This window comes from Podarcis pityusensis (assembly GCF_964106645.2).
Source record: "Podarcis pityusensis genome assembly, chromosome: 8".
Taxonomy (NCBI): Eukaryota; Metazoa; Chordata; class Lepidosauria; order Squamata; family Lacertidae; genus Podarcis; species Podarcis pityusensis.
In genome coordinates this window covers 82,942,713-82,956,183 of record NC_138033.1, presented here as the reverse complement: position 1 = coordinate 82,956,183, position 13,471 = coordinate 82,942,713, and the positions used below count along the sequence as shown (strand labels likewise).

General features: G+C 47.3%; 1 protein-coding gene across 2 annotated transcripts in view; it reads right to left on the bottom strand.

Moving 5' to 3' along the window:
* The window catches only part of HVCN1 (hydrogen voltage gated channel 1), a 31,374-nt gene extending 21,855 nt beyond the window's left edge, over nucleotides 1–9,519 (bottom strand). The window contains exon 1 of one of the 2 annotated variants that reach the window (XM_081017614.1): nucleotides 8,853–9,519. The gene's annotated coding sequence lies outside the window, so the exon portion shown is untranslated. Of the gene's footprint in view, nucleotides 1–8,806 lie in introns of both variants that reach the window. The other variant, XM_081017612.1, reaches the window with a different exon arrangement.
* Between the last annotated feature and the right edge of the window lie 3,952 nt (nucleotides 9,520–13,471).

Below are 13,471 nucleotides of genomic sequence, written 5' to 3'. Positions count from 1 at the left end.
ATGTAGGAAGGGGAGGTTTGGGGGAGTCCGAGGAGTGAGGGACATGAAAAAAAAGGTTATGAAATTGTACATGTTTGTATGTCTTTTTATTTGTTTGTATTGTTTAAAAATTTTTTGTAAAATCAATAAAAAATTTAAAAAAAAAAGAAAGAGAATTTTTCTCGCTGTCCTAAGGCAACGATCCCTTGCGATGTCATCTAGCGGACTCAAGGGACAGCCCATGATATCATGTGCTGTGTTCACCACCCTCTGTAAAGACTGCCTGTCCGTGGCTGTTCAAGCCAACGTACCACACCGTGATACAATATGAGAGGACACTTTCTGTTGTGGACCGGTAAAAAGAGGTCATCAATTGTTGTTTAAAATTGTTCTTTCGCAAGACCCTGAGGAAATGGAGTCTCTGTTGGGCCTTCCTAACCACCTGAATTATATTGTTTTTCCAAGGGAGGTCTTCACTTCCCAGGAATTTAAAGGAAGAGACTCTCTCCACACAACCCACCCTGATACAGTGAGCATCACAGAAACCTGGTGGAACAGAGAGAACCAGTGGGGCATAGGTATCTCTGGCTATAAGCTCTGTAGCAGTGTTCCCAAACTTGGCTGTTTCTGGACTACAACTCCCATCATCCCTAGCTAGCAGGGTCAGGGATGATGGGAATTGTAGTCCAAAAGCAGCTGGAGAGCCAAGTTTGGGAAGCACTGCTCTATAGGAAGGATAGAAGGGCATGCCAGGTGCCGCTATCACTCTATACGTTGGAGAGGGCACTGAGCCCAGAAAGCTAGAAATCCCAAAAGGGACAGTAAAAGGTAAAGGGACCCCTGACCGTTAGGTCCAGTTGTGGACGACTCTGGGGTTGCGGCGCTCATCTCGCTTTACTGGCCGAGGGAGCCGGTGTACAGCTTCTGGGTCATGTGGCCAGCATGACTAAGCTGCTTCTGGCGAACCAGAGCAGCGCACGGAAACGCCGTTTACCTTCCCGCCGGAGCGGTACCTATTTATCTACTTGCACTTGACTGCTTTTGAACTGCTAGGTTGGCAGGAGCAGGGACCGAGCAACAGGAGCTCACCCTGTCGCGGGGATACAAACCGCCAACCTTCTGATCGGCAAGTGCTAGGTTCTGTGGTTTAACCCACAGCGCCACCCGCCTTCCAAAAAGGACAGACTCCCCTGCAAAATCATGGTGGGTGCTGATACTGGACCCAAAGAGTAACTTGGCACTGGGAGCCTGCTGTCATGTGCCAGTCCTGCTCGCTTCCCTAGGTCCCGCTGCCCAGAATCATGCCCTTGTGATGGGTGGATGGCATGATGGGGGCAGCTGCCCAGAAAGCTGCTGGCTCATTGAGGCCACTGATCTCCTCAGGTTTGGAAACAAATCCCAGGAAGAAGAAGAAGAGTTTGGATTTGATATCCCGCTTTATCACTACCCAAAGGAGTCTCAAAGCGGCTAACATTCTCCTTTCCCTTCCTCCCCCACAACAAACACTCTGTGAGGTGAGTGGGGCTGAGAGACTTCAGAGAAGTGTGACTGGCCCAAGGTCACCCAGCAGCTGCAGGTGGAGGAGCGGGGAAGCGAACCCGGTTCACCAGATCACGAGTCCACCACTCTTAACCACTACACCACACTGGCTCTCGTCGACAGCCCTCTATTCCTCTACTCTATTCCGAACTTAAAAATGGAAAGCGTAATGCTGGTGGTCAACAAAAGAGGTTTAAAGACTGTCTCAAGGCAAATCTAAAAAAAAAAGTAGTATAAACACTGACAACTGGGGAACACTGGCCTGTGAGCGTTCCAATTGGAGAACAGCCTTTACCAAAGGTGTCATGGGCTTTGAAGACACTCGAACTCAGGACGCAAGGGAGAAACGTGCTAAGAGGAAGGCACGCTTGGCAAATCCACACCGTGATCAACTCCCGCCCGGAAACTAATGTCCCCACTGTGGAAGGACGTGTGGATCCAGAACTGGCCTCCACAGTCACTTACGGACTCATTGTTAAAACCGTGTTTATGGAAGACAATCTTACTCGGTTACGAGGGATCGCCAAAGAAGAAGAAGATTTGAAGGACTTTCCATTCCATGTTAGATTGGGGGGGGGGGAATAAAGACATCCCCCTCCAAGAAGAGAGAAGGCACCTTGAACCAGCTCATTCACAGTTAGCCTCCACACAGTCAGCTTAGGGGACACACAGGTCACTGAGACAAGACTTCCCCCATGGCACAGATGCAATTCACTTTAAACGACAGGCCTCATTTCTATATTTGCATCAAAACATTTAAGTTTGCACAGTCAATCTGCATTCTTTTGGGAGTGGTGACACAGAGGCTCCTCACAGGGTCTCTGCCATGGGAGCATATTCACCCAGTGCTTTTCCAGCTGCATTGGCTCCTGGTGGAGTACAGGGTCAGATTTAAGGTGCTGCCTTTGACCTTTAAAGCCCTTCACGGCCTAGGACCCTCGTACCTATGGGACCGCCTCTCCCGGTATGCCCCACGGAGAGCATCAAGGTCCATATATAGCAACACCCTAGTGGTCCCAGGCCCTAAGGAAGTTAGATTAGCCTCAACCAGAGCCAGGGCCTTTTCAACACTGGCTCCAGCCTGGTGGAACGCTCTGCCTCATGAGACCAGGGCCCAGCGGGATCTGATCTCTTTCCACAGGGCCTGTAAGACAGAGTTGTTCCACCTGGCCTTTGGCTTAGAATCAGTTTGATTCCCTCCCCCTCTTTCTTTTTCCTTTCTCTTCCTATGAAGAGATTGCACCCTAATGTTTTAATGTTGTATCTTAATCTTTTAAATTGTATTTTAATCAACTTGTTTTTATTATTGGTTGCTAGCTGCCCTGAGCCCGGTCTTGGCTGGGGAGGGCGTAATATAAATAAAAAATTATTATTATTATTATTATTATTATTATTATTAAGCGGCCAGCTTTCCTGTTCCGTCCCATTTTTTTGCTACAAACACCCTGGCAGGCAGGTTTTGAACTACACACTCCTGGCCCTATTAATACCTCCCTCCACCCATCTCTCATTAAAGCCCGAAGGAAGAATTTTGCCTGGTTAAAGATTCTCCACTCAAATGTCCTGAGCTTGCAGAAAAGGAAGACACGGAATGCAAATTCCAGGGGGTCATCACAGCCATTTCTGACTTCAGACACTTTCTGATAAAATGTGCCTTTGCCAGCTACTAGCCTTGTGAGATAGCATTTGATTTAATTTAAGTGAAATGCTATCTCAAAAGGCTAGTAGCACTGGGAAAGTTCTTTGTTCTTTTTTTACTGCCATTGTACAAAGGGTACGATAAGCTACTCAACACAACTTCAGGCGCTGCCCCAATTAACATCTCACCAGAGTACAGGTAACTCACAACTTACACACATTCAGGTTTACATGCTTGGCAATTTTATTTTTTCACTTTATTTTTTAAGGGGGCGGGCATCTAGGAAAAAGGTATTTGGCCATCCCAGTTCTGCGCACAGATGACAACTGATAGGCCGTTGAATCTTACTTTGGTGCTGACGGCAGGATAGTGTCCTCTACTGCAAGTAAAGGCAGCAAAGCAGTTTGGAGAATGGATGGTGGGCCACACAGCACCCACAGCTCTGTCCTCCATTTCCTCTCCCGTCCCGCCAAATCTGCTGCCTGAGGCAGCTGCCTCACCCTACCTAACAGCAGGGCCGGTCCCTATATTGATCTTATCTGTATTGCCACATAATGGAAAGCTTTACAGATAACAAACCATTTCAAAATGGTTAAAAAAGATTTGGGACACCATTTTATTGGAGAAACTGAATGACTTTTCAAGGTTACTTTAGAAGTCAAGACAATACTTTTTTTATAGTTTAATGTAATAATAATTATATAGCTAAACTGCGTCCATACTTTCCCCTCTGTATTGTGGGTTACTAGCGGATTTTATATGGCATTGTCCACACAACTGTCTTACTATCGTTTTATGATTTATGAACTACAATTACAATGTTATTTCCATGGAAAATGTTATAATTTATTTATAAACTTAGTAGAAAGAGTCGTTAAAAAAGCTACGAGGGCAAAAAACCGGTTTGATCCCCTTTACACTTCTCTGACTTGGCATTTCCATGTAATTTGCTACATAGTGATTTATTTATGTTTGACTCACACCCATATTTACCAGTGAGCCGAATAACAAGACCAAGCACACCTCAGTCTGAATGTCATCACCCAGGACATGAGTTACCGTCATGATGACAGGTACCACACCTTAACCGTGACCTCTAACATCAACGACACTAAATTTAAAACGGAACAAAATTGCATCACACAGAGATGTCACAACCGTCTCACCTTAAGCATCCAGCTGTGTTTACCTCTAAACACAGAGAGATTTTCATTAACATTGAAGGGCCCTTGAAAGCTTTCTTCCTCACTTAGTGAAGGAGGTAAGCAACATGCCGTGTTTAGCCGCGATGGGAGCTGGAGTCTAACAGCACCTGGAGAGACACAAGTTCCTCAGCCCTATTTAAGGCTGAAATAACACACACACACACACACACACACACACACGGGATGGGGAACTTGTGGCCCTCCAGGTGCTGTTAGTCTCCAATTCCCATCGGCCCCAGACAAGAATGATGGGAGTTGGGATCTACCATCATACAAAATGGTCACAACACTCCCCGCCACTTTGGGTAGACGTTGAGCCGCAAATCTCAACGTCAAGAGAAATATTTTAAAGCAAATTAAGAAGGCATTTAGGGACACGGGTGGCGCTGTGGGTTAAACCACAGAGCCTAGGACTTGCTGATCAGAAGGTCGGCAGTTCGAATCCCCGTGACGGGGTGAGCTCCCGTTGCTCGGTCCCTGCTCCTGCCAACCTAGCAGTTCGAAAGCATGTCAAAGTGCAAGTAGATACATAGGTAACGCTCCGGCGGGAAGGTAAACGGCGTTTCCGTGCGCTGCTCTGGTTCGCCAGAAGCGGCTTAGTCATGCTGGCCACATGACCCGGAAGCTGTACGCCGGCTCCCTCGGCCAATAAAGCGAGATGAGCGCCGCAACCCCAGAGTCAGCCACGACTGGACCCAATGGTCAGGGGTCCCTTTACCTTTAAGAAGGCATTTATAAATTATTTTGTGTATTAAATATTGATAAGCAAACATTGTGTAGTTATGAATTACCTAGCAATTAATTTTGTAGCTGGGTGGGGAGGAGAGTAGGAGGATGATACCAAACCAAGTTACGTCACTGGGAGCAGCAAAAAAAAAATCTTGCCAGCCCTGCGCATGGCCAAGATGCTCAGAGGGGTCTTCCTATGTAAGCCTCATTGAACAGAACAGGAGCGGACATGCCTTCCAACTGGGGTTTTGCATGATGGAGTTTCCTGTGAGTGGGTCGGATCTGTGCCTTTCCCACTGTGCCACCCTTAAGGGCAACTGCACACAGCCCAAGGTGGCTTCCTCCCCTTTTGCTACCTTACTGGTCACTTTGGGCAAACGAGTTAGAATACCGTCGATGCCTGGCTGGCAATCAGAATGTTGGCTCTGCTTTCCTCTGAATGTCCCGGCAGGAGAACCAGCAAGGTCTGAAACACCTTGGGCTCCCTTGTTTGCTCCCATTTGATTTCTGCTGTGCCTTCCGGGTCCTACTCAGGCTCTCCTTTTCCTCCACCTCATTTACTGTATTTTTTGCTCTATAAGACTCACTTTTTCCCTCATAAAAAGTAAGGAGAAATGTGTCTGCGTCTTATGGAGCGAGTGCAGGCTGCGCAGCTATCCCAGAAGCCAGAACAGCAAGAGGGATTGCTGCTTTCACTGCGCAGTGATCCCTCTTGCTGTTCTGGCTTCTGAGATTCAGAATATTTTTTTTTCTTGTTTTCCTCCCCCAAAAACTAGGTGCGTCTTGTGGTCTGGTGCGTCTTATAGAGTGAAAAATACGGTATATCCTGCCCGTTCTGCTAAAGGAGCCCAGCAAACGGCAGAAGAGCCATTGAAAGAGTGCAATGTGAAACATACTCTACCGGAGCCCCAAAACACACACACAAACACAAATCTCACAGGAACAGAGAGTAGCCTCATGAATTTAACTTTCTGCAGGGCTGCTGAGGTTGCACTGTGCTCATGACAACTTGCTGACTGTTTTCCCATCCTGGACCCAGATCAGACAGCAGTACCTCTGCTCAACGCCCGTGCAATAAATATTTCAGAGGAGCCCTGCAGGATCAGATGAAATTGGGGGGTGGGAATCTCGTCCTGATAAGAGTCTTTGCTGGATTGTCCCCAGGGGCCATAATGAGGGGGCTTCGTGGCTTTGCTTTATCGTGCTGCCAACTGCTTTGGCCAGGGCCAATTATCTTTGATGCCAACTCATTTCTTGTAAGGTTATATTGCTTTTGCTGTTTTTACTGTTCTCTTTTGCATTTTGTTGTTAGTCGCCTTGGTCCTAGCTTTGAGGAAGAGCAGGCAACAACTCAGGCGGGGGAGGGGGAGATTTTCCAGGCTGCACTGCCTTGTGGGAAACTTTCCGGGGGCTGCATGCCAGTGGGGGGGGGGCAGAGGCAAAGATTCTGCAGGGCAAGGGATGTGACTCTCACTTTTCTATTTTCCAACCAGGCAAAGGTCAAATGACCAAGGCAAGCAAACAAGAGGCATTGTCTTAGTTCAGGGCAAGTGAGGGAGACTGTCCCGAGGGCCAGATAGAGAGGCCGAGGGGGCCGCATTCACCCCCTGAGCCTCTCCCTCCCCGCTGTTGTCAGCAATGGTTGCTATCATTAAATATCAGCATCTAGACTCCTGTTCTCACAGTGGCCAGCCCTGGGAAGCCTGCAGATAGAAGACAAATACAGCAGTCCCTGCCCCACTTTGCCCCCAGCAAGGGATATCCAGAGGTGTAATACCACCCTCAGTAGCCCGGAGCCATCATGGCTAGTGATCGCTGATTCCCTTACCCCGAGAGCTCTTTTAACACAGGCTGTAGACCTGGACAGTTGGACAGGAGTGGAGAATCGGTTGCCCTGCGCATGGGTTCTCTCCAGCTCCCATCAGGACAATGCAATACGATACGATACGATAATCTTTATTGTCATTGTCCCATACAGAACAACGAAACTGAAAAATCTACATAAGACATTCAAAAACCAACAAGCCTGCTATCCCAGCTATCCTGACCTGGTTAGCCCCCTAAAAACTCTGTTACCCCATTTTTAAATGCAATCATAGCTGTCAACCTTCCCTTTTTTTGCGGGAAATTCCCTTATTTCAGCACTGTTTCCCGCTGCTTCCTGCTGCTATCCCGGATTGTTGGATATCCCGTAGACTGTCTCCGGGACAGGTGAGGCTGCTGATCCCTTATTTTCAAATCTGAAAGTTGACAGCTATGAATGCAATATACTCCCAGAGAGACTCCTTATACTGCATTTAAAACCAAAATTGCATTTGGGTAGAAACTGATTCTCAGACGGCTAGTCCTAGTCTTTATAACCCTGTGCCTTCTTCCAGAAGGCAGAAGCTGAAAGAGATCACTATCCTGCGCTATCTCTGCAGCTTTCTTATGGCACCTGGAAGCATAGATTTGATCTAAGGTGGGAAGAGTGCACCCAATTATTCTCTCCGCAGTCTTTACAACCCTGGACAGCATTGTTTTTCCCCTGACCGTGCAGCTCCCAAACCACACACACAGACCGTAAGTTAATACACTCTCCACAGGACTTCGCTACCTGAGTCTTGTTGCAAAGCCAGAGTCTGGCAGGGGCAAACTGGGTCTCTTGGATCAATGAGCCAACACAAAGAAGTCCAGGATTCCTGTGTTGCTGGATGATATTGCGGGTCACTTCCAACTCTAAGATTCACACATTCACACTCCAGGCTTCCTCATGGCACCGCACCACTCCTGAACCCTACACCACACCTAGAAAAGGCTGGTGCTATGGGTAGATGCAATTTTAATACACTTAAAAAGGAGAGAGGAAGTTAGACTGCCAAGGATCAAACAAGGTAGGAAGGCAAAATAGTCAAGAGCCGATTCCACATTTGAACTCCTCATGTATCAGGTGAGGTTTGCGCAGGCTGGGGGGAAAGGGTTTTAAAACATGTTCTGCAGGAGGTTAGACTAGATGACTCTTTGGGTTCCTTCCAGCTCTACAATTCTATGATTCTATATATAAAAGGACACATCCACACACACAATTTGGGTAACTGGAGACACAGCCGCCTTGCTCCCTTAAGGCCCAGGCAACCCATTTCGCACTCCTAATTTTTAGATAACATATTCAAACCCTTTTAGTAAAACCACTCCAGACCACCCAAAGCTCCTCAAGAGAAGGGTGAGATATACGAGTTATTATTTTAAAATGTTGTTTTTATAAATCCCGGGTTTGGCTCGGACCCACCCATTCCCCTTTAAGACCATCCGTTTATTTGTCTCGTTTTTCCTCCTTGCTGTTGCTCCTTTGACCCAACAACCCCTCGCCTCCTGACTTCACCAAATCCCAGGAGCCCACAAGACCAGAAAACTACCCCCAGCGGCCCCCCAAAAACCCGAAGGCGAGGCCTCTGGGACCTAACACAAAGAACGGGGAGGGTCCATCTCTGCACCCCTTCGCCCCCACCCAAGCAGCTCCTCGAGGGGGGAATCGAGGGAAAGAAACTTCGTCCTTGTTCCCCCTCCATGCAGAGTTGGGGACCAGGGGGGGCTGCGCACGCTTCCTCCCTGGGATGCCCGGAGCCTCAGGTTCATGTTTCCAGCTTGCCACCCCAAGAGGCGGGGCAGTGCTGCTCGGAAGCCCCCCTGCCCTGCCCCCTGGCTCCCCGCTCCCCCCCAAAACCATCCCCAGTACCGTGTCTGGCTGCAAGCAGGGAGCAGACCCAGAACCGCCAGCCTACCCAAGACCGGACGCTGCACAGCTGCTGATGGCGAGGCTGCTGCCGCCGCCTCTTTCTCCGCCTTCCTGCTATTCATTGGTGCATAAAGTGGGATTTATTTTCATAATGAAAAGAGAGAACGAGGAGGGAGGAGCGCAGATGCAGCCCAAGTCCCGGCGACCCGGATCGCGGCGGCTTGGAGGAGGACCATCTGGGGGCAATAAATAAATAAACTGTAGATAAAACTCTAAAGCGACTCCCGCCCGCCCCAGAATCTCTCCCATTCTGCCCCTCGGGCTTTTCCAGGAAAGTAAAGTTTGCAGGAATTTATTTATTGGATCCCCAGTTGGGTGAGGATTGGGGGTTGGTCAAATCTAGGCGTGGGTGTGCGCGCAGTACACCCCGCCTCCAGCTCAAGTTCCTGTTTTGCACAGGAAATTTCCTTTCCTTTCCTTTCCTTTCTTTGCTTGGCTTGCAAAAACATCGTCCTCGTCCTCCTCCTCGTGTCTCCATCGCGGGAGGAAATTTGGAGGCGAGGAAAACCATATTGTGGTCAGCGGCAGTTCCATCTCTCGTTTCCCGTTGCCTGATGGCCCGTTTTTCCCCCTTTTTCTTTTTGCAAGCGTGCGGAGTGGCTGCGCCCCGGTAGCAGTCCCTGCTGACATGCAAGATGAGAAAGAATGCCTCTGTTTAGAAGAGGCATTTCCACCTGAGAGCAGGGAGAGAGAAACTTGTGGTCTCTAGATGTTGCTGAATTCCCATCAGACCCAGGCATCCAGAGAGGTTGTGGGGTTGAATACAGAACCATCTGCAGGGCACCAGGATCCTCACCCCTGATTTAGACAATCCTGCAAAGTATTGTCATCACTCACTTACTGCAGGTGGAAATGCTGACCATTTTATCATGCAGCTTGTCTCATAGCAACCCCTTTTCAGAACATGTTAGGTTTATGCAAGCTCCTGCCTTATGATCTTTAACTGCCTGAGGTTCAGCCTGCCACGCCTCCCTCATTCCTTCCGTAGTCATTTGTGGGACCAGCCCTACCATTGGGTAGTGTGGTATCCATTTGGACTGTCTAGAGGAGTTGGGAGCACCGTTATGCATGCAGTGGTTCCAATCCTGCCTTCTGGGCTGTGTCATACTCATTGCAAAGTATTGGAAGACACAAGAACTTCCCACACTGGAGGAATGGCAGATGAAACTGATGGACTATATGGAACTGGCGGAAATGACTGGTAGAATCCGTGACCAGGGAGAAGAGTCGGTGGAGGAAGATTGGAAGAAATTCAAAGACTATCTGCAGAAACATTGCAAAATTAAAGAATGTTAGAGTGATGTTGGATTAAAAATAAGTGGTTTCCAGCTGATTAGGATTTAAAATTATGGATAGATTAAGATTAAGGATTAGGATTAAAAAAGTTTAAGGAAATGGAAATTTGGTTTTTAAAAGGTAAAATTTTAATGTTATATTATATTAAGAGTTAAGATTGGGATTCAAAAAAGAGGGAAAGAAATTGCTGGACAAACAATTTGAACTGGAATACAAAAGAGGGAGGTACAAGGAGGTCCAGAAAATAAGTAAATTTAAAAATGGAGACGAAAAGGTGATATTGTTTTTAATTGTTCTATTTTCTTTTTTGTCTTTTGTTTTCTTGTTTCTCTATTTTTTTTATTTTTTTCTTTCAGATTATGTATTGTATATTTTGAATTTTGTATTTCTTTTTTATGTTTTATGTTTAATCTTTTATTGAAACTTTAATAAATATCATTTAAAAAACAAAACAAAACAGAAAGTGGTGTTGGGAGATGAGTGTTCAGACCCCTAGGCACTCACTTGTGGGGTGTCTCAGGGCTCTCTACTCTCCCCCATGCTTTTCATATGAAGCCGCTGGGAGAGATAATGGGGGGGGGGCGTGTCTAGATAATCACCAATATGCATATGATGCCCAAGCTATCCCTCTCGTCTAAATCGAAATTAGTGAAGGCAGTGGATGTCCTGTGTGTCTGGAGCTGGTTGGAGGATGGATGGTGGCTGAATCCTGACAAGACAGAAGTACTGTTTTTGGAGGACAGAAGGAAGGCAGGTGTGGGAGACTCCCTGGTCTTGAATTGGGTAACTGTGCCCCTGAATGACCAGGTGTGCAGCCCAGGAGTCATTTTGGACTCACAGTTGTCCATGGAGGTGCAGGGGAATTCTGTGCCCAGGGCAGCTGTCTACCAGCTCCATCTGGTATGCCAGCTGAGACCCGACCTGTCTGCAGACTGTCTTGCCAGAGTGGTGCATGCTCTGGCTTAGGGCTACCTTTGAAGATGACTCGGAAACTACAATCCAGAATGTAGCTGCAAGACTCTTGACCGGGAATAGCCGCTGGGACCATTTAACACCCAGTACATTTCCGAGCACAATTCAAGGTGTTGCTGCTGACCTCGGCCCAGTATACCTGAAGGAGCATCCCCATTGTTCAGCCAGGACACAGGTCCAGATACGAGGGCCCTCTGGGTAGTGGTGCCCTCTGTGTGGAATGTCCCGTCCCCCCGATGTCAAGGATATAAAGAACTACACAACTTTAGAAGATATCTGAAGGCAGCCCTGTACCCGGAAGTTTTCAATGTTTGACATTTTATTGTTTTTATGTGGTGGAATCCGCCCAGAGTGGCTGGGGAAACAAATAATAAAATTACTATTCAGTCACATGGAATAGGGGTGCAATCTTGTCCTTTGCCCCCAGCAGCTGTATTTTGGACCAGCCCCAAAAGAAACCATTCCAGGCATCTTCTTTGCTGACTAAAGAGATTAATATGAATTAACTGAAAGGTTTTTCAAGAGGGAGCATACTGCAAACATGCACAGGCTCAACAGGTTGGGGTAAAGGTAGAAACAATCCACTAAGACTGCCCCCTGCCAATACCTCTAATGCCATTTGACAATGTCCATGTTTTGTACATAATATTTATATCCTGCTCGTCTGGCTGGGTTTCGCTAGCCACTATTAGAGTTTGCGTAGCATATTGGTGGGTTTTCTTCATAGGTTGGATCTATCTGCTATCATACAAAGCCTCAGAGCAAGGCTAGGTCTGGGTAGCTACTTCTAGCTTATGATAAGCTGTGTGTATGAACCAATCTTAAGAGCCCATCCAGCATTACATCTGCATGCTTTTTCAGAGACTATTGTGGTTACACAATGTGGACTTGTATATGCATGCATGTTGGCTGTGAAATTTGCCTTTTCCAAATGGTGTAATTTTTCCAACTCCAGATCTATCTTCAATGTAATTGTGTAAACTTGCACCAAACCCATTTGGCAGTTCACACACAGGCAGGTCTGTACACACTATTCACACAGGTGTTTTCAGTTCACTGGCCTTAGGGCTGGCCATACCATTAGGCAGATTGAGATGGCCACCTGAGACAACTTATTTTGGGCGTAATGAAAGGACAGCAAATCATTAGTTATTATGGGAAGGATGGGGCTTTTCTGCTTCGGGTGCCAAAACTACTTGACTGGGCTTGGATATGATGCACTTTGATGTGACAAAAGTTGCTGCTCTGCCTCAGGCGACAAAATTTCCAGCTCCTATTGTGCCAAACTTAGGAGACCCTGCTGGGACTCCTCTCAACCATGCCAGCTCATGAAAACTGGGGATTTGAAAAACTAAAGGTGTATTAACTATTTTATAGATTTAACATTTCCTGGAGATTTGAAGGTCTGGGAAAAAGTTCTCTCTCTCCATCCTACCCCATTCAGGAGAAACTAGGGATCTGACCGTCTCAAGACCCAGCAGTAAACTAGAAAGGCTGGAGAACACAGAGCTGCAATGCCAAGCATGCAAGCACTTATTTCAGCATAGGGAAGGGGGGGGGGGAAGAGCAAGGAATCTCAACCCAATAGTTATGCTGGCTAGGCTCCTTTGCTCCTGCTATACCATTCCTCCCCTCACCGCTTTTGACCTATGCAACTGAATTGAATGAGAGATAGTTTAGAATATACAGGGCATATCTGCAGTTTCTTCTGAGGCATGACTCACTCAAGAGCTGATGGTACAAGCTCTTCATGCCCTTTGCCACTTCTGCTTGTTGCAGTGCATCTTGAAGTGTGTTAACAAAAGGGCCCTGGTCTGCAGTATGTTTTGGTTCCTTCCTTTTCCACTGTATGGAACAAAGGGAATGAACACACACTCTGTACAACTGTTGGTCCCCTGAGCAAGACAGCCTTCTCTGACAATCCATGCAGTCTGCTTGCTTCCTGTTAAAAGTCCTGCATACCTGCTGGGCAGTTAAGACCCCAGAGAGGCCTCTTAAATCTTGTGCCCATCCAACCCAACTACATTCTGAAACAGGCACTCTTTAGGTACAGTTCCTTATGATCTAGACTCGCCTGCAAGCTGACCAGCTGTTGCAAAGCAGATCTGTGCTCATCCCAGAAGATACCCAGTTGAAATCTACTCTCTTGGAGCACTGGGTTTCACTCTTTCTAACAAGGGAACCACAGGAGGAACAGCCAGGCCCAGTTGGTCACCACAATGTCAGGAATGGTTCAGAGGTGCATATCCTGGCCTGTCATTTTGAGCAGCTGCTGTTCAAATTCAATTCCTTAAGGAGGACTCATCAGCATGGTAGGCTCAAGCTTCTTTGTGAAAC